Source organism: Eretmochelys imbricata, chromosome 2, assembly GCF_965152235.1.
Source record: "Eretmochelys imbricata isolate rEreImb1 chromosome 2, rEreImb1.hap1, whole genome shotgun sequence".
In the NCBI taxonomy this organism is placed as follows: Eukaryota; Metazoa; Chordata; order Testudines; family Cheloniidae; genus Eretmochelys; species Eretmochelys imbricata.
This window is the reverse complement of record NC_135573.1, coordinates 71,039,510-71,059,533: the sequence shown is the minus strand read 5'-3', so window position 1 is coordinate 71,059,533 and position 20,024 is coordinate 71,039,510. Positions and strand designations below refer to the sequence as shown.

General features: G+C 46.5%; 1 protein-coding gene across 5 annotated transcripts in view; it reads right to left on the bottom strand.

Moving 5' to 3' along the window:
• PCMTD1 (protein-L-isoaspartate (D-aspartate) O-methyltransferase domain containing 1) overlaps nucleotides 1-18,856 on the bottom strand; it is an 85,265-nt gene extending 66,409 nt beyond the window's left edge. Inside the window, exons 1-2 of one of the 5 annotated variants that reach the window (XM_077810288.1) lie at nucleotides 18,709-18,842; nucleotides 13,163-13,336 (exon numbers count right to left, since the gene is read on the bottom strand). The gene's annotated coding sequence lies outside the window, so the exon portion shown is untranslated. Of the gene's footprint in view, nucleotides 1-13,162; nucleotides 13,337-18,708 lie in introns of all 5 variants that reach the window. The other 4 variants (XM_077810289.1, XM_077810292.1, XM_077810293.1 and 1 more) reach the window with 4 other exon arrangements.
• Nucleotides 18,857-20,024: the final 1,168 nt, after the last annotated feature.

The window sequence follows — 20,024 nt, the reverse complement described above, 5'->3', positions numbered from 1 at the left end:
TCATACACCCGCAGCCCCCCCCCAGCACCAAATGGGAGCTCGTGCACCTGCCCCCCCACATTCCCACCTGCACCCCTCGCACCCAATGGGAGCTGCCCAGGTAAGCACTCCACACCCAAACCTCCTGCCCCAACCCTGAGCCCCCTACCTCATTCTAGCTCCTGGCCAGACCCTGCACCCCAACCCCCAGCCTGCTCCTTCACCCCCTGCTCTGTGCTCAGTGCACTCCCACCCTCAGCTCAGTACAGAGAGGAAGAGAATGGGCTAGAACCAGGGAGAAGGTAGGTACCCACTCTTTGTGGGCATGGCCGGGATCCCAGACAGGCAGTGGGCTGAGAGGGGCCGGCAGCCGGTACCCTGGCTGGCAGCGGGCTGAGTGGCAGCGGGCTGAGCCACTCAGCCTGCTGCCAGACTGGGGTTCTGGCTGCCGGCCCCTTGCCAGCTGGGGTCCTGGCCACAGGCCCTGCTCAGCCTGCTGCCTGTCTGGGGTTCTGGCTGCTGGCTCCTTGCCAGCCGGGGTCCCGGCCACAGGCCTCGTTCAGCCTGCTGCCGGCCTAGGTGAACGGAACCCCAGGCTGGCAGCGGGCTGAGCGGGCCTGCAGCATAAGATCAGCATTTTAATTTAATTTTAAATGAAGCTTCTTAAACATTAGGAAAACCTTGTTTACTTTACATACGACAATAGTTTAGTTATATAATATATAGACTTATAGCGAGAGACCTTCTAAAAAATGTTAAAATGTATTACTGGCACGCGAAACCTTAAGCAAATAAATGAAGACTCGGCACACCACTTCTGAAAGATTGCCGACCCCTGGTCTACTGCCTGGGAAACTACCGAATCCTAAATTCATTCTAAGCTTTGTGGCTGCACAACTGCCTAATAAACCCCGTGCAGGGGCTCAGGGCGGCGGCACCGGTGGGGAGAGGTGCCCCTCCCCCAGCATGGACTTGCTGTAGCCGGGGGGAGAGCTGCCCCTCCCTGCCAGCCCCAGCACGGACTTGCCATGGCCCGGGGGGAGAGGAGCCCCTCCCTGCCAGCCCCAGCATGGACTTGCCATGGCTGGGGTGAGAGGAGCCCCTCCCTCTGCCCGGCCCAGGCCCGCCAGAGCTGCCACAGCTGGGGAGAGGCTCCTTCCCCCCGGCCCCAAGCTGCTGCAGCAAGAGAGGTCTGGGGGAGTCCTCTCTCCCCACCACAGCCCCAGGGTAGCCTGCACCCCAAATCCTCCCAGGCCCCACCCCAGAGCCCACACCCCCAACCAGATCCCTCACCTCCGCCCCGCACCCCAACCCTCTGCCCCAGCCCTGAGCCCCCTCCCACACTCCGAACCCTTCGGCCCAACCCCCACCACATGAATTTTGTTTTGTGCACCAATATGGAGGTGATGTATGACATTGGTGCACATAACAAAATTCATTCTGCACATGAAAGTAAAAAAAATTGAGGGAACACTGATCAAGTCCCATTAAGATAGCTCTGGCTCCCCTGCAAATCCAACCCCCTTTTCTAAGAAAGGAGCTTAATGTCTAATTCACATTAAAAAGGGCTTCATCCCAAGCCTCCCCTCAGTTTTCTCAAACTTGGGCTCAAGAATGTATTTCTTAACCTTAGGTTGCAAAGCAAACTAGACAAAAGTGAACCAAAGTAAGTAGATGCAATGATTTCTAAGCAAATACGCACATAGCCTGAAATAATAACCAGGTGGAAAATAGTGCATTTATTTAAATGAGATGTTCAACTCATCAGCTTAACAGTGAGAATTTAAAGGTCAGCCCTATTTCCACTGCTGGCCAACAGATGCAAGAAAAGTGACAGATCATCTTATTATGAAGACTGCACAATTGACTGAGTTGCATCTCATTTTGACAGAGCATGGGAAAATATAAGCACTTATTTCTTCTCTGCACACTTAAGGAGGAAACCACAGAAACAACTGGTAAACTACTTAAAGGGACATTTAGAAAGCGACACACCAACTGTAATGAAGTCAAATTTCAAGAAGTGGTTCAAGAAGCTTCAGTTACAACACCTGCTCCTCCACTTCCACTTTTAAATTTATTTTCCTCTCTCTTCCTGCTGTGCAAAAGTGCCACACAAACATAAGGAAACATTCACCGTACAAAGGAGCAAAACTGACTACTGAAAGCACTGTCAAATGGACAACAGATTAAATGTTATTAGCAAGTAAAACAAAATGTATTCCTTAGAAGACAGAAGTACTGTTTTTTTAATTGATTGTGTCACTTTAAAATCACACTTTTGGGAGGATAACTAGTGACTTCTACCAGGTAAGGGGTTGAAGGTTTTAGGCATAAGAATTAGGATCAAAATTTCAAAAAAAAACCAATCTGCTGTGTGTGCAAATGATTAAATATGTAAGTGCAAACTATTTAAGCACAAATGGCTTTTTGCACATGAGCATGGTGGTATGTTCACGCACAAATAATTACATACACAAAATTGTGCATGCACAAACGGATGCTAAGGTAGGATTCTTAAATTTGGCCCTCAGATTGATTCAGATGTAATTCTAAAATGGATTATGACTTCATAACTGATGGGTCAATATATGTCCATGGAGCAGTACAATCTCCCTTGTTTAAGAGTGCCTGTCACAAAGTTAAGGATACTACACCTGGTCTGATGTCCAAATTCCACCTTGTACAATTAATTCCATGTAGCTGAGTTTTTTCATACAGTTTAAAAATCTCTCCTCCCCACCACACTCCCACGCTTTAGATATACACTCTCCCTACCAAAAGTCTTGGTGGCGCATAATGTCCACATCATTCTTGAGGCACCAACCCTGCAAGTGAAGGTGTACAGACAAACCCATGCACAATCAATCACATGATCAGGCCTAAATATATACTAAGGTAACGGAGAGATCTGTATTAGTTTCCAGTTATGAAAAGAGATGTTAGAATCAAAACCAAGCCTAACCACGAATGTGACCCTTCCCATGTAACTATATAGGCTGTAAAGAAGATAAACTATTATAAGAACAAAAAATAAGTATGCTATTTCATTTTTTTACCCTAAATTTGCATGTCATTTTTCTGGTTCCTCTTTTGACTTCACCCTCTTCCAAACAATAGTTATATTTGTCAGTTTCAAATCTTAAAACATCTTTTTCAAATTTATTCTGGTTTTAAAACTAGCCTTCAACTTCCACCAGTTTCCTGGATCACAGTACTGCAGGTTTTCATTCTTTGTACTTACCAACTCTGTAGCTCACCTTGCTCACAGCAAGCTTTTACAAACAAATTGAAGACTTAAATGTAAAGCCGTAAAGGTTAATAGGGGTAGGTATAGTTCACTACATGAAGCTACGTTGAACTTGGGGGGGGGGGGGGGACTGTTGGCTAGACTTCATGTTGATGGTTTTACTTTATCATCTATATCGAAATGATAGAATTACTCAATAGTGATTGAATGCCCCGAACAAGATCAAAGCCCTCTGAGCCAGTTGTGAAAATATATGAGTGTTCCTGCCTGATAAAACTGTAATGTCATCTTAGATTAAGAAATGTTTTAGTCCTATCTATGTATCTTAGCTCCTAACTTGCAATCAGTCATTAAGTGTAGGGGGAAAAATTGCTGATCCTGTTTCAGTAAAGAAAGCATTTTTAAAATTTGTGGCTTCAGACTTCAGAGATTAAAAATATGGGTTAGTATCTGTTAACTGAAGTTCCTCCAATGATATAATCTCCGTGAGGAAAAGATAAACAACTTTTTACTAAGACAGGAACTGTAAATACACTAGTTTAAGGTTTAGAACTAGCTATTCAGTCCTGGAACAATGTTAAAATTATGAGTGCAGGTAAAAATGTATAGATGTCGGATTCCTAGCCATGGTAGTTCAAAAGTTATTAATATGTCCTAGATATTATGGAAAAGTCTATGGCCAGAAGCTTGTGTTTTGGTTTGGTCTGGTTTAAGAAATAGTGTTAATTATTTGTTATTTTAACTGTTCAGTTTCAAGGTTTAAAATTCCCTGGTTTCTAATGGTTGATTTTGAGAACAGTAATGTGTGATTTTTCTTTTTTAACCTTAATGTGCTCTTAACCATAAACCCAGAGTTGCTCTGAAAAGCTGACAGTTGGAGATCAACTCCTTCAAAGTCAAACTGGTGAAAGTGAAAAGCACCTAACCCTATTCAGGATGACTTCAATCTACCAAAATCATGACATCATGATTTCACTTGAATTAGCTGTTCACTGAAACTAATATCCCATATGTGCCAGTATTGGGAATTCATGCTTTCAGCAATGTTAGTTTGCACTTATCTGGCTGTCTCTAAACAAACACTGTAATTGTGATTGTTCTGGAGGTATATAGTTACCAAATCATAACCCCCAACTGTCTGTTCTGCCTGATCTAGGATGAATATCTGCTTTCACAGGATGGTAGGTGCATGAGAATGGGTCGAAGAAAGTCACCTAGCTTTTTTAAAAAGGGAAAAAAATGCTAAATCAAGAGAGACTGTCACCTGGTAATATTTGAATTTCTCTTGACCGTGCTTATTGCAGATACCCACCCTGGATAATCTTTATACTGTTGATATCCTTAGAAGCATTATTTTTAACAGGATCTTCATGAAGTTTTAACCTTCTTCCAGTATTATAATTCACTTGGCTCTCATCTGAGGGAAGAAAGTCTTTCATTTGCATCAAAGAGGGCCATATACATGCCATTTACTGGATGGGACTCAAGTTTATAACAACAACTAGTGACTTTATCACAATGGGAACTATGAGGACTGATCCTTTTTAAAAGCTACCTCTCTACATGTATTATATTTTCCCAAAAAATATAAACATGTAATTAAACTCCAGAGAGAGATTGCTTAACAGATGAGGTTCCCCCTTCACTCATGAGAAAATAAGGGCATGTCAACACTACAAAGTTAAGTCGATGTAATGCAGCTTACAGTGACCTAACTACGGAGATGTACACACTGCAATGCCCCTCCCATTGCTTTAACTCGCCTGCTACACCAACTTAATAAAACCACCTGGACAGGAGGCAGACCTTTTTGTGATGCAGTTAACACTGCACTGCTTACGTCATCCGAAGTGGCCTTCAAGAGGTGTCCCACAATGACTGCTCCGGTCACCATTTTGAAGTCTGCTGCCCTGCAGCCACTTACACAGGTGAATGACCGTCTCCCTTTAAAGCCCCAGGAATTTTTGAAATTGCTCTTCCTGTTTGCTTGGCATGGAAAGCAACTGCCCAGTTGACCATGCCACCTCCACGAAGCATATATGTTCCTGCCTGGAGTACACAGGTGGTGGTGGTGGTGGATCTCCTAGGTTTGTGCGGAGAGGAGGTTGTGCAGTCACAGCTTTGTTCCAGCCACAGGAACTTTGATAGCTACAGCCAGATTGCTCAGGGAAGTGCCACATAAAAATCCAGGAGCTGAGGCAGGCGCACCTTAAGGCAAGGGAGGCAAATAGCTCCTCTGGTGTGGAGCCAAAGACTTGCCACTTCTACAAGGAGCTGCACGCCATCCTTGGCGGGTGACCCCCACCTCCACTGCCAAGAACCCCGTGGATACTTTGGGAGGGCTGGAGTCACTGGCCGCCGGAGCGAACCCATAGAACGACATACTGGACAAAAGGTGGAGGCAGAAGAGGATGGGAGACAGGCAACAGGTGGCAGAGAGATCTGGTGGCATGGCGAGCCAGAACCCTCTTTTTGACTGCTGAGCAGCCTAGCAAGCAAGTCTCACAGCCCAGCTCTGCCAAGCCTGATGTAGGGGAGGGAACCTCTGGTAAGTACTCATTCTGCTTCAATATTGCAGGGACCCATCTGGTCATGTACTGCTTTTTAAAATCGGGCTAAAAGAGGTAGTGAAGTAACCAATGCTGGAATAGTTTCTATCTGCTTTTCATTGCCCTGAACAGCTGGGTAGAGGGGCCCTGTGGAAAAGTTAGTTTATGCACACCGGAATGTCCCATGAATCCTCCATAGAGATCTCTAGGAAACTTTCCGGGAGGTAATCAGCAATCCTCTGCCAAAGGTTCTTGGGAAGGCTGCTTTCTTTCCACACGGTAGGAAACTTTGCCACGCCATTCAACAATTACTTCAGCAGGCACCATAGCAGTACACACTCCTGGTCTGCAGCCACACGCATGCAAGAGCTGGATCCTCGCAGCCTCAGTTAACCTCAGAAATGAGATACCAACTGCATTTCACCCCCACCTGTGAGAAACGGTGACAATGTCCAGTACAGTAGCCCTATGTGCTGGCACTAATACCCCATGGCCACCCCCCAGCTTGCCCTTTCCCCCCAGGTCATCCTCACCATGGCTGGGGCTACCATCACACTGTGTGAGTGCCAGGGGAAAGTGAGAAAGATGTTACTTGTTTAGATCAAGGGTGTAAATGCACTGACAACACCTCTGTCTATGGTTTCTTTAGCCACTGCAGATATGCCCTTGACATTCTCCTGCACACTGGGGGAGCACATCACTTAGATAAGGAAAAGAAACTAGAGGGGTAAGACAGACATGTTCAAGGGGGTTCTGCAGTCATCGAATGCTTCAGACTGTGAGCAGAGAGCATGGGGGGAGGCAATCAGTGAGAAATTGTGAAGAGAAAATCAGGATAGCAGACAGGGCACGAAAAGATGATAGTGCTGCTGAGGTAGCAAACAGACATGTTGCAGTCCCAGGCTGAACACATCCCCCACACATTCCTCGTTTCCTCAGGGATCTCAGAAGTACCCAGGCACTCCAACATGTGGAACAATTTGCAGAATGGCAGCTGGACATACACCCAGCTCCAACATCCTCATTGGCAAATGTGCTTGTGAATTTCCTGTTCCTTCCCCTTTAAAGATACTTTTCTCCGTATGTATGAAGTTCAGGCTACAAATACATAATTGTGATTGCATGGGTGTGAAATAAACCTGACCTTATGGAAAGTGAATGAATCTTTATTATTCTCCAACATATGGTGACTACTGTTAACATTTAAAGACAGTACCAACAGATGCATTTGCAGTGTTACAGCAGCACACACAGTAATCATTACAAGGTTCCTACCATGCTGAAAAAAAAAACCTTGCTAAACACATTACGGCAACACAAATGAATGTGGCCCATTGTTAAAATGCTCCTTCAGAGCCTCCCTGATCCAAATAGCTCCCGTAGGGCCCCTCTTACAGTCCTAGTATCTGGCCACTCAAAAGCAGCAGACAGCCACTCCACCTCCACACTCTATCCCTGGGAAAACTTCTCCCCTTTTGATTCACATATATTATGAGGGGCACAGCTGGCAGCTATAACCTCACTGAGGTCTAACCTCCTGAGGAGACAACACCAGTGCCCCTTTAAGTGGCCAAAAGGGCATTCAACAGCTGAGCCTGTTGTTGAAGTGCTCCTTGCTGCTGTCAACATGGCTGGTGTAAGGCTTCATGGGCCACAGGAGCAAGGGGTAGACTGAGTCTCTCAGGATCACTACTGGAATTTCCACAACCCCAACGGTAATTCTCTGGTCTGGAAAGGAAGTCCCTGCTTGCAGCTTTCTGTACAGGCTCATTTTCCTAAAGATGTGTGCGTCATGCACCTTCCCTGACAAACCTACGTCGATGTCGGGGAAACGACCACAGTGATCCAAGACAGACTGCAATACCATAGAAAAGTAGCCCTTTCTATTTATGTACTCCATCACAAGGTAGTCTGGGGCCAAAATGGTGATATGTGTGCCATCTATTGCCCCACAGCAGTTAGGGAATCCCATTGCTGCAAAATCATCCACTATTTCACACAAATTGCCCAGAGTTACAGTTGTTCATAGTAGGAGGTGATTAATGGCCCTGCACACTTGCATCACAGTAACCCCCAGGGTGGATTTCTCCACTCCAAACTGATTCCTGGCTTGATTGGTAGCAGTCTGGCATTGCCAGCTTCCACACAGTGATTGCCACTTGCTTCTCCACAGTTAGTGCTGCTCTCATTTTAGTGTCCCTATGTCATAGGGCTGTGGTGAGTTCCATACACAGTTTCAGGAAGGTGGCTTTGTGCATCCAAAAGTTCTGCAGCCAATGCTCATTATCCCGTAATGATGCAATCCTACCACTCAGAGCTTGTTTTGAGCCCAGAACCAACAGTCCACTGAATGTACTAGGAAGCCCATGGAATGATGAAATGGAGAAAGCTGCATGATGGGACACTGTGCCTGCCCCCCAGGTATCGCAAACCCTTTCCAGTACACCCTGCAGCAGATGGTGGCCAACTGCACAGTGGGATAGCTACCTATGGTGCACTGCTCTCTGTATCTATGCAAGAGCTGCTAATGTGGACGTGCTCCACCAACACAAGGGTCATAGTATGGACATGCACTAGCTGTTTAATTAGAATGATTGCTGTACATCGTTGTAACTTAATTAGACTTAATTTTGTAGTGTAGTATGCCCCAAGAACTAATGGCAAGTGGTACATTTATTTCACCCTAAAGGACTATACTTCTACAGATTTTTGCACAATTACATACGATGGCACATCATTTATCAAATGGTATATTATATACTGCCCTTAAAATTTCATGACTACATTCACATCTGGATCTATCATTAATTCATAGATTCACACGTTATAAACAAATGACCATTTAGGTCATCTTATCCGTCCTCCTGCCAATGCCAGATTTTCCGTATAGTATGTACTCCAGTGCTCTGCTTATTACCAACTTTCTATTCAACTTTGCTATTCACCCTAGCAAGATTTTTCAAGATGGCTTTACTTGCCATTAGATTCATGTGTCTGATCATTGCTGATGACAACTACAGCTACTCATTAAAAGCTATCAGGAAAAAGGCATTATTTCACTGAAAGTTTGATTTATATAGCCATGTTGTTTATTCATGAGTTTAATGAAAATATGTATTTTAAAATTATGCAAAGTATAACTGTTATAGATAAAAAATGCTTTGCATTCATTTATTCTAAGATTTGGATATTATTTTAAAAGATAACATCATACAGAAATATCTTTGTGACATGAAACCAGCTACTTCTTAAGACACTGCGTGCAGGACAAAATGTTTCAACTAGGGAGGCAGCTGAATTTTTACACAATCTTTCTGTCATTTCCAAATGTTTGGTTTCTGTATGCTTTACATATTTTAGACGCTGATTGTAAAAACAAACACTCGTTGCCACATATTAACTGTAAAAGCAACTTGCTCAGAAAACTGGCCAGCTCAGCATGGAGTGCAAGTGCCTGGACACTTAGAACATCAGCCCTCTGCTATTCAACAGTAAAGTGCTCTGCTCCTGTCTGTCACTCGTCTCACATGAGACTCATCTCATAGAAAGCTATGCACACTGTTACCGGGACTTTACATGCAACTCTATTGCCATGGCTGCCAATACTTAGGGCTTGCCTACACTGGCACTTTACAGCGCTGCAACTTTCTTGCTCAGGGGTGTGAAAAAACACCCACCTGAGAGCTGCAAGTTTCAGCACTGTAAAGTGCCAGTGTAGACAGTGCACCAGCACCGGGCGGCTCCCAGCACCCGTAGCTATTCCCCTCATGGAGGTGATTTTTTTTACAGCACTGGGAGTGCTCTCTCCCAGCGCTGGTGCAGCGACTACACAGCTAGTGAAAACATGCCCTTAGTATCACAGCACTGCCCCATATCTGCTATGAGGGAGCCTACATCATGCTCCTGGCCAAGACCTGTGAGAACAGTGACTTCCCTCTGTATTCAGACCTCTTTGACCACTCGCCAGTCTGTCCGTCTTTTAGACGCCCTTTATGATCACTTATGCCACCACATGACATGATGGTGGAATCTCGTTTAACAAGTAGTCAACGACAACAGTCATTAAGCACTCTCTCATCACCAATCCAACCAGCTGCCTACCAGGTTTTGACATGCCAAGGCACCTGTGGTCATCCCCGAACCGGTTTAGGACAGGGTTATTGTGCGGCCAATCTCTTCAAATGGGGTTTCTCTAATGACCTGTGCTGTAGATGCGATCAATGTCAGACTATGTCACAGATCCTCGACAAGTGCCTGCTGGCTTATTTTCACGATGAGCTACTGGCTCTTCGCCTGGCTGATGACGACGCTATCAAATGGCTGTGCGCACGGCGCATATGCTAAGAGAATGAAAATTGTCTAAACCTTTATTTTTAGCAGTTGTTGATACTGCTAAATGGACTTACTCTGTTACAGGTACCTTTTCCCCAACATTTCTTCTTTTGTTGTTTTAAATTAAGTTATCACTTTTTCATTTTAAAATGGCATTATAAGTTATAGCAAACTCAATGTCAGAGTAACTATAAATGCATAACTAAAACAAGTTTGTCTTTGTCTTTTATGAAATTAGTTGCATGGTTTTAACCAGATAGTCTGAATCCCACTACCTCACTTAGGGCTGGTCTACATGGGGACATTCAGAAAAGTTAAGTCAAATCAATTAGAAGTGTGAAGTTAATGCACATTAAACATCTATGTCGATGCTCTCACTCAGAAGTAAAGTGGCCACTTCACTTCTGAATCAGTGTGTCCACAAAGGGATTTAGCAGGCATTAACTTCTGCACATTACCTTCACATTACCTTTAGTTGATTACTCTTAACTTCCAGTGTAGACAAGACCTTAATTTTTCAGTGCCCTCAAGTTCAGTGCCTTTAGTCTCCACATGCAACATATTTCTCCCATCCCTAGTAAACAAGTCGTGATCCAACAAAAGCACTTAAGCACGTTCTTAGCTTTAAGCATGTGAATAGTCCTGTTGACCCCAATGGGTCCTTTAGTACTATTGTTTGTTACTCTGTGCACAGCTGTGCTCAACACCAGCAGATGAGGTAAAGAACTGTCAGACCCTGGAGGGGAGAAATTATTTTCACTGTATGTCTGGTTGATACCCAGTTGAATCCTTAGAACAACTGTGCCATTTACTAAAATTAGTGTTTGGGAGTATCTCAACATTGTCAGATTTACGTAACTACCAGCATCTCAGGATTAAAGTGATAGGTTAAAATGTGATCTATTTTCTGACAATCATGGTTTCTAAAAGTACATTTTTAGTGGCCCTATCAGTTCTTAGTTTCTTTGCACACCCCTTCAGTAGAAATTTGGAACTCTTCAGTGAAGAAAAATCTTTGTATTTTTGAGTTGCAGGCCAAAGACTTAGAGCAAAAAGAAAAAAGTTTAGTACAGTAATTGCTACTTCCAACAGACTTTGTAAAGCTTCTGTACTACATTTTTGCCAAGTATATATGATAATGCATGATTTAATGACTGAGATTTTCTAAGAGGCATGAAATACTTTTAATGAGAGTTGGGCACCTAACTCCCTTAGGTATCTGGAAATTGCCCCCAAAGGTACCAATACAACACATTAATTTTTAACTGGATTTAATTGATTAAGCATATTTAAATATTTCATTTTTTTCTGAACAGTTTTACATTCAGTGACAGCTCACCATCAGCAAGTCTGCAACAAGTACTAGCTGTCTTTAAAAGTGGTTTTCACAGGTTCTTGTATTAATTTGTTTCACATCCACACACTCTTTTCTCCATTCCGAACTCAAAGACAAAGCAGATAAATTATAAGACTCTGTAACTTTAAATCATAAGCAACAATCTCACACAGGATTAAAATAATATGTAGCATTTACAAGAACAGAAATGGATACAAAAATAGAATCAGAAAGAAAATGTGAACTGTACTCTCATAATTAAGGCTAAGATTTTGTCTTGGTTATTTTTAGTAAAAGTCCATGGACAGGTCACAGGCAATAAACACAAATTCATGGAAGCCGTGACCTGTGTGACGTTACACCCCATATTTTTCATAGAAATATGGCTATGATATGAATATGGCCTAAGATATATTTTATGCAAGATGGGTCATGTAAGGTATCATTGGAAAGGTTATGATTTACTAAATGTGATTAACCAATTTGTATGCATGTATAAGTTCTGTATCTAAAGTTAGGAATATTGACTATGTATCATTTACAACTGTGTGTGTATTTGGGAGACACTCACCAGACAATAGGCCATCAGCTTTGAAAGGCCATTAGGAAGAAACAAGACTTTAAATTTACTAATCTCTCTCCTTCCTGAGAGGTGTCCTGGGACATAGCTGTGACACTACGAGGTCAGGTGATCCTGTCACCTGGTACTAAACACTATCTTGGACTTCTAGTAATTTTTCACTAAAAGGAGTGAGAGGTCAAGACTAGGAAACAAAAGATTCCCACCTTATGTAAATCTTATTTAAGGCTGGGGGGTAAGGCAAACAGGACTCTTCTCCATTTGCCTTCCTACCCAAAAAGAAAGACTGCTGAAAGTATCTGAAGAGAAAAAGGAATTGAGTGGTGGGAAAGGCAAGAGCTGAGTCCAGATTGAGACAGAGGAATCTAGTCTGTAAAGAGACATAACTGGAACTCTGAGCTGCAGAAACTCTGCATCCTGCCTAATTCAACATTTAGGGTGAAAAATTACATTTTGTAACCTGTTTCTTTAGTGAATCAAGCTTGGTTTGCATGTTTTGTTTTATTTGCTTAGTAATCTGCTTTGTTCTGTTTGCTATCCCTTCTAATCATTTAAATCTGTCTTTTGTAGTTAATAAACTTATTTCTTGTTTCTCACATAACCCAGTTTGTTCAATCCATATCTTGGGGGGTAGGAGGGTGCCAAGAAGCATCTCTCTCTTCACGCTGAGGGAGAGGGCAAATTTTTATGAGCTTGCACTGTGCAGATCTTTCTATACAGCGCAAGACAGTTATTTTGGGTGTACTTTCCACAGGGAAGTGGCACTTCAGTGATGGGCAATTTCCTAGCTAAACAGTCTCATAGAGAGCTGTTTGAAGACTCTGTGCGAGTCTACAGCTGGTGCTCCCTACATGTATGTGTACTGCCAGAGAGCATGATTCAGCAAAACAGGGAAAGGGAGACCAGGCTAGCGGAGCAGGTGGGCTCAGTGAAATCCCAGTGCATTACATGGCATACCAGAAGGGGGAATCTAACCCATCATAACTTGCCTCTGACTTTTGCTGCTGTGGCTCCATGGTTTCCCCCACCACCATGGTGGCTGGGAGCTGTGGGGTTCCCCCTCTGCCCATGGCAGCTGGGAGCTTCACAGTGACCATATTTCCCAAAGAGAAAACGGGACATCCCCAGCTGCTCACCTAAGGCTTCCTCCTCCCCCTTCCCCCAAACGAGGCTGTCGTCCATCGCTGGAACCCTGAGGAGCCCCCCTCAGCAGTCTGTCACCTGTCGCTGGAACCTTGCAGGGGGCCCTGTCACCTGTTGCTGGAAAAGTCATGGCCCCACTGGCTGCCAGCTCCAGAGTCCCGCAGCCCCTGGGGATGAAGAAGAGAATGTCACGGAGGTCTCTGGAAGTCACTGATTCCGTGACTTCCATGACCTCTGTGACATAAACGTAGCCTTAATCATAATCCACCTAAACATTTAGATTTAGAAGACCCACAAAGAGACACCCCATCGGACATTTTGGTCCTCCAAAATATGTAAATAGATGTTTGTGTTTTTAGTATCCTAGATCATCAAATCAGGTCTTCTCCAGTGAGCTCTTTACCCTTCTTGGGCCATACAGTATGTTAAATGAGATACAGAGCTTTCCAATTTTCCTTCTTTAAAGACTTTCTCTGAGCTGAAGGCCAAATCCAATCTTTTCTGGTGCAGGCCAACTGGAGTAACAGATTTAATCCTGTCACTAGGTCACCTCCCTATTCTAGAACTCCACCCAGTCGTCCACAGGAATGCAGCCTGAGTTTCCATGGTGACACCTGATGTCACCTCTAGATTATTTTAGGACTGTAGAAACTTGTTTTTATTAAAAGCTGCTTTGAGAAAACTTCAAAGACTACAGTCTGCATACACAATTTTGCATAATCTGTAGTTTGGGTTAATCTTTAAGGGTTTAACATAATTCCTTGCAACATGTTTTCAAATAACATCCCAATCACAACGTATAAATGACACACTGCAGTCATTTTCTAGAGAATGCTTCCGAATTTATTTCCGGGAAGCATGAAAACCCTAAAATAATATTTACCTCTTACTTTTAAAGCCTGTTTGATCTACACTTTGGCAACATAATAATCAATCTTTCTTTTATAACAACCCTATAGTCCTGAGACACTATATAATTAAAAGATCTTTTTACCCCTTAGAGTATGTTTCCATGTTGAAAATAAAACAAGGATTAACACCTTCACCATGGCTAGAAACTATCAACTTCTTTGTGGATATGCATCCAATTTTGGCAAACTGGTGTCCATAGGTAGTGGAATTAGGAGTGCTGGGGGTATAGCAGGACCCCCTGACTTGAAGTGGTTTCCATTATATACAGGATTTACAGTTTGGTTCAATAGTTCTCAGCAACCCCACTATAAAAATTGTTCCAGCAACCCTGCTGGTGCCTCATTTTCAAGTGTACAGAAATTGGCACTGTGTACCAGTTCTGCCTCTCCAATACTCCTAACGCTTTATTTCAAATTGGCTACCGAGTGAAAAACCCCTCACCACCCAAGTTCTGGGAAAATTACAGCCATCAACCATATCTTAAACCTATAGAGAACCTACCCCTTAAGGTGCAAATTGATTTTTCTGTACAATATAGCGAGTGCATCAGTGTTTCTCTGACCTCATCAAATATTCCGAGTTCCACTGACACAGTGCAGTGGCTAGGATACAGCAAAAACACATGAGCCCTGCAGAAATAGTCTCTCTCCAAGCATTCATACTCCACTCATCATTGTAGTATCTGAGCACCTAACATTACAATCATATTTAATATAAGCTTACAGGGGAGGAGGGGAATGACATATCTCCTTATGAGAAAAAGCATCATGAAGAGATTAAGAAAAAAGGAGGACATTTTGAAAATTAGATGAAGATTACAGATACATCAGAAAATATTTCCAAACCCACAGATTTATTGTCTTATCTCAAGGAGCCTGATTATGTCCCATCAGGCACTGACTGGGGTAGAAGGTCCAACGGTCTGGTCACACTAGATATTCTCACTCTCCAGTGTAATTTCAGTGAATAAAACACACTTAAACTGGAGAAAAGCTGAATCCATGGCTGGTCAGAAAGAATGCCATAAATTGCTTTTGAGACACTGCTTCTCTTACCAAAGTACAAGAAAGAGGAAGGTGGACTTCGTAGTGAAGGCACTGCACTAGGACTCGAGAAATTTAGGTTTGATTTCTAACTTTCCAAAAGATTTCCTGCATGGTTTTGAGGAACGCATTTTAGTCTTGATGCCTCAAAACAAGGATGATACTTCTGTTCTCCCACCCTATTTACGCTGTCAGCTCCTCAGAGCAGGGACTTCTCTTACTACATTAGAGCCTCAGAGTTATGGATACCTCAGGAATGGAGGTTGTTCGTAACTTTGAAATGTTCCACAAGCCCCAATGCTCCCCCCACGTTTAAAGTTCTGAGCCCCAGTGCTCCCAAGGGTCAGAAGCCCTGACCCCCACCCCATGCCTGGAACCCTGCCCACCACCACACACATATCCTGCGGCTGCAGCCCAACCCCACTCCTTCCCTGGCTAAAGCCCTGAGACAGTACAGTATTTGCTTGGGGAGGGCGGGGAACGGGGGTGGTTGTTTGTTTGTTTTTGTCTCTGCTGCTGCCTGATTGACTACTTCCGGTTCCACAGGGTGTCCAGCTGACCAGTAAGTCCATAATTCTGGTGTTCATATCTTTGAGGTTCTATTGTATGTGTACGTACAGCACCTAGCACAATGGTATTTTGCTCTTGGTGGGGATTTCAAGGCCCTACTGTTATATGAACAAGTTAATAATAGGCACTGGCTGGCTCCAGAAAGCCACAATCAGCTCTGCAAGTTGGGGAAAAAGATCCTTGTGAGTGATTCAGTAGAGACTTAGACATTAGCTGCTAATAGCTCCAAAGAGTCCATCCTCAGCGAGCATGCTCAAACCTTTCAGCTCCGAGTACTGACCAGACTGCACATGCACCATCCCCACAGTGATGAATCATACTCCAGCCCAGGACTACAGGATGAAGCTGAACTTTCTTGCACTGGCTGCTCAGAGCCAGGGGGAGGCTGGGCACTGCACATGAAGGCAGTGAGCCCGTCTCTCCCATGTTTAATGACATCCCCAACCAACTAGCACCCAGACTGCATGGAGGAAGTCATCTGATTCAAATAGAGAGAAGCTAAAAAGCACAGGCAACCTTGATTCTCACATTTACACATCAAATGCAAATATGCATAACTTTTGAGCACGTGACTTTGCAACCTTAATGTTATTTTAACTTATTTTTGTGTGCACTGTATATAAAATACAAAAACGCTGACTGTGTAGTTCATTGTGTTTATCTGTGTCATTGAATGGACCCAAAAGTCTATTTATTGTCATTAATGGGAGTTGTGCCTGCTCATCAAGGTGAGTTGTTATATATTTGCAACTAAAACAACATGGGTTGACCAGGCATCTGGTTTTCGACCGAAACACCCAGTCCAAAAGGGATCCTGGTGGCTCCGGTCAGCATCGCCAACCGGGGCATTAAAAGTCCAGTCAGAGGTGCTGCACAGGTAAGGCAGGTTAGTCCCTACCTGTCCGGGCTCTGCACTGCATCCTGGAAGCGGCCAGCAGGTCCGGCTCCTAGGCGGGAGGGCCACAAGGTTCCACACGCTGCCGCTGCCCCGAGCACCAGCTCCGCACTCCCACTGGCTGCAAACCGCAGCCAATGGGAGCTGCACGGGTGGTGCCTATGGGCAAGAGCAGTGTGCAGAACCACCTGCCGCGCCTCCGCCTACGACCTGGACCTGCTGGCCGCTTCTGGGGAGCAGCTAGGAGTCAGGACAGGCAAGAATCCTGCCTTAGCCCCTGCCCTCTGCTGACTGGGAGCCATCAGAGGTATGCCTGCGCCTCAACCCCCTGCCCCATCCCAGAGCCCCCTCCCACACCGTAAAGCCCTCTGCTCCACCCCCCTGAGCCTGGAGCCCCCTCCTGCACCCAAATCCCTCATTCCCAGCTCCACCCCCCCAGCCGGAGCTCTCACTCCCTCCCACACCCCAACACCCTGCACCCGTCCAGAGCCCCCTCCCACACTCTGAACCCCTCATTTCTGGCCCCACCCCAGAGCCCACACCCCCAGTTAGATCCCTCAGAAAGTGAGTGAGGGACAGCGAGCCACCGAGGGAGGGGGAAAGTAGTGAGCGGGGGGGGGCGGGGCTTGGGGAAGGGGCAGGGCTAGGGTGTTCGGTTTTGTGGGATTAGAAAGTTGGTAATCCTAAAGCAACAGCAGGCTTGAGTTAACCTGGTAGGCAGGGGTCTAGAATCAACTAGAATTACTAGCTCATGCTGCCATGTCTTCGCCACTATTGTTACCCATACTATCTAGATTCAAGATAGCATAAATATGCCTACCCATATTACTATCACTCCAACTTTTCAGTGGAGATTAGTGAGGACAGTAACTGTAAGGTGCTAGCAGGCACTGCAGAGACACACACATACCCAGCAGACACAGAGAGATGTGATTCCATCTCTCTCACAAACTCTAAACACATGTTTTCTCCTTTGCTTTCTCCCTTGGGGCTGGAGTATATCAGAATTATGGACCACATCCTCTGCCACACAGGTAGGAAGAGGAGACTACAGAAACGAGGCCTAAGCTGCTGCTTCCGTATCAAATAAATGCCAGGATGATTCCTCCTGCCAGCACCAGCTTCCTCATCTCCAACTTCACTGTGAGCCGCCGACAGCTCCAGCGAGGCAAAGAAAACCAAAAAACCCCAAAACAACTAAACCCACAGGCCAGAGTGGGAGCGACAGGTAGAATCTGAATCACCACAAGCCACCCTCCCACCTGAAAAGACAACAAAGAAAACACAGGGAAGAAGCAAGGTGGCTGTTCTGAAGCCAGTTCCTCCCTCTCCCCCTACGTTGTTCTGAGCCAAAGCAGCGACACCACACCGTAAACAGAGACACGATGTGGGTTATGGCAAAGGCGGGGGGGAGGAGACACACATCTTTACCCACTGTCCTGTAAGCAGGAGATACAGGGTCCCATCCTATTTTCAGTTCCTCTCCCTGCAAGCGCCCCCTCCACGGCTCCAGACAGGGCAAATCAGCCCCACTCTCGGGGATTTCTCCTGCACCGTTTGGTTTGCGGGAGAAGAACCACCCCACAAAAGCCACCCCACTTTGACTGGCGGGCTGGGGGGGGGGGCGGGGAGAAGCAGCCAAGAGACCAAACCCTTCAACCCCCAAACCTACCAAACTCCACCCGCGGCGGGGGGGGGGCGCAGCGGGGCTGCTCGAGTCCCGTACACGCCTGCCAAACTGCTGGGCCGGGCCGACCTGCGCAGCGCCCCCCTTCGCTCGGGGGCTGTCTCGCCACTGCCCCCCCCGGCCCGCCCGCGTCCAGCCCTGAACCGACGTGCCAGGGCAGGGGGCGGCGAGTCCAAAGTACGAAACAACAACCACCGCCCGACCCGCAGGGGAAAGCGGAACGGGGTGAGCGGCGGGGGGGGGGGCAGACTCCGAGCGGGGGCCGGGGGTAGCGCTCTGCCTGCACCGCGGTTGGCGTAGGGACCATCCGGGCGCCCCCTCCCCAGCCACCGAGCCCCGCGGCGGCCGCGCCAGCCCCCTCGGGTCCAATCCACGCCGGGACCCTCCCCGGGGCATCCGAGCGCCTCCCCGCCGCCGCCCTCGGGCACTCACCCCTCCGCTGCGTCCTCCAGGTCTCCGGCCGGGGGAAAGCTGCTCGCGGACCGGTGGGGGAGGGGCAGGCCCGTAGCACTCGCCCTGCGCTCCCCCCGCACGCGCTCGCTCTCCACTGTTTGTGTTGACGTGAGAGGCTGCAGGGGAGGGGGAGGGGTTCTACCAGCTGAGAGGATGTAAACACTGGGGTCACGTGGTCCGTCCTCAGGCGGAGGGAGGCAGCCTCCGTGCCCAACTGGCTGAGGGGAGCCTCACGTGATCTGGGGATAGACTCCGCCCTGCAACCCAAAGGACCAATCAGAGGATGACGATTGTGTGTCGTCACCCGTTGCCTAGGGGCGTGGAGAACCTTGGCATGAGGCTAGGAAGCAGCCACCCCTCCACCGCCAAGTCCCGTGTCTATCAAAGGGGCAGGCAGGCTGGGCGGTGCGCTCCTCAGTGCAGCTGGCGGGTGGTGACGAACTCTTACCAGTCGAGGGCCACCGCGCGTCGCTACAGAGCTGCAGCAGGGCCCTGCTGCCCCTGTCACCGTGCGGACCGGCTCGATCGGGGGGCGGGGAGCGGGGACAAGGGGGAGCAGGTGGAGTCAGTGGCAGGGCAGCGCAGGAAGAGCCGGGGGCGAGGTGGGTGGGACTTGGGAGACCAGAGGCAGAAGGGGGAGGTAGTGACTTAGTCTGTGCAATCCCTGCAAAAAGAAAAGGAGTACTTGTGGCACCTTAGAGACGAACCAATTTATTTGAGTATAAGCTTTCGTGAGCTACAGTTCGCTTCATCGGATGCATCTGATGAAGTGAGCTGTAGTTCACGAAAGCTTATGCTCCGATAAATTGGTTAGTCTCTAAGGTGCCACTAGTACTCCTTTTCTTTTTGAGAATACAGACTAACACGGCTGCTAACTCTGAATCCCTGCAGAGTCACTCCTGGGGTGGGAACAATAAGGATTCTAAGGCCCAGGTGAGTCCTGTCCTAGGCCCTGCCGTGTGCCTAGGCTGGCCCTTAAATCCTCTCCTACCCACTATTCAGAGAAGCCCCCCTATCCCAGGGCTACCCACGCTGAGGGTGTTTCTTGTGCCTGGAGAGAAGCCCACAGGGGAGATACAGATTCTTTAGGTCACAGCCACAGAGTGCCCTTTTCGGGAGGAAAGAAGGGTTATAGCCTCCCCAACCCCAGGACAGAGGCCATGGCTTTCCCCTTGCTAGGGCCCTGAAGGAGGAGGAGGAGGAGGGAATGGGCACTCCTGGAAACTAACAGGCCTCTGGAATGCTTCAAAGGAGGTGGGGAAAGCTGGAGATATCAGAGGGGAATAGGGCTGGGG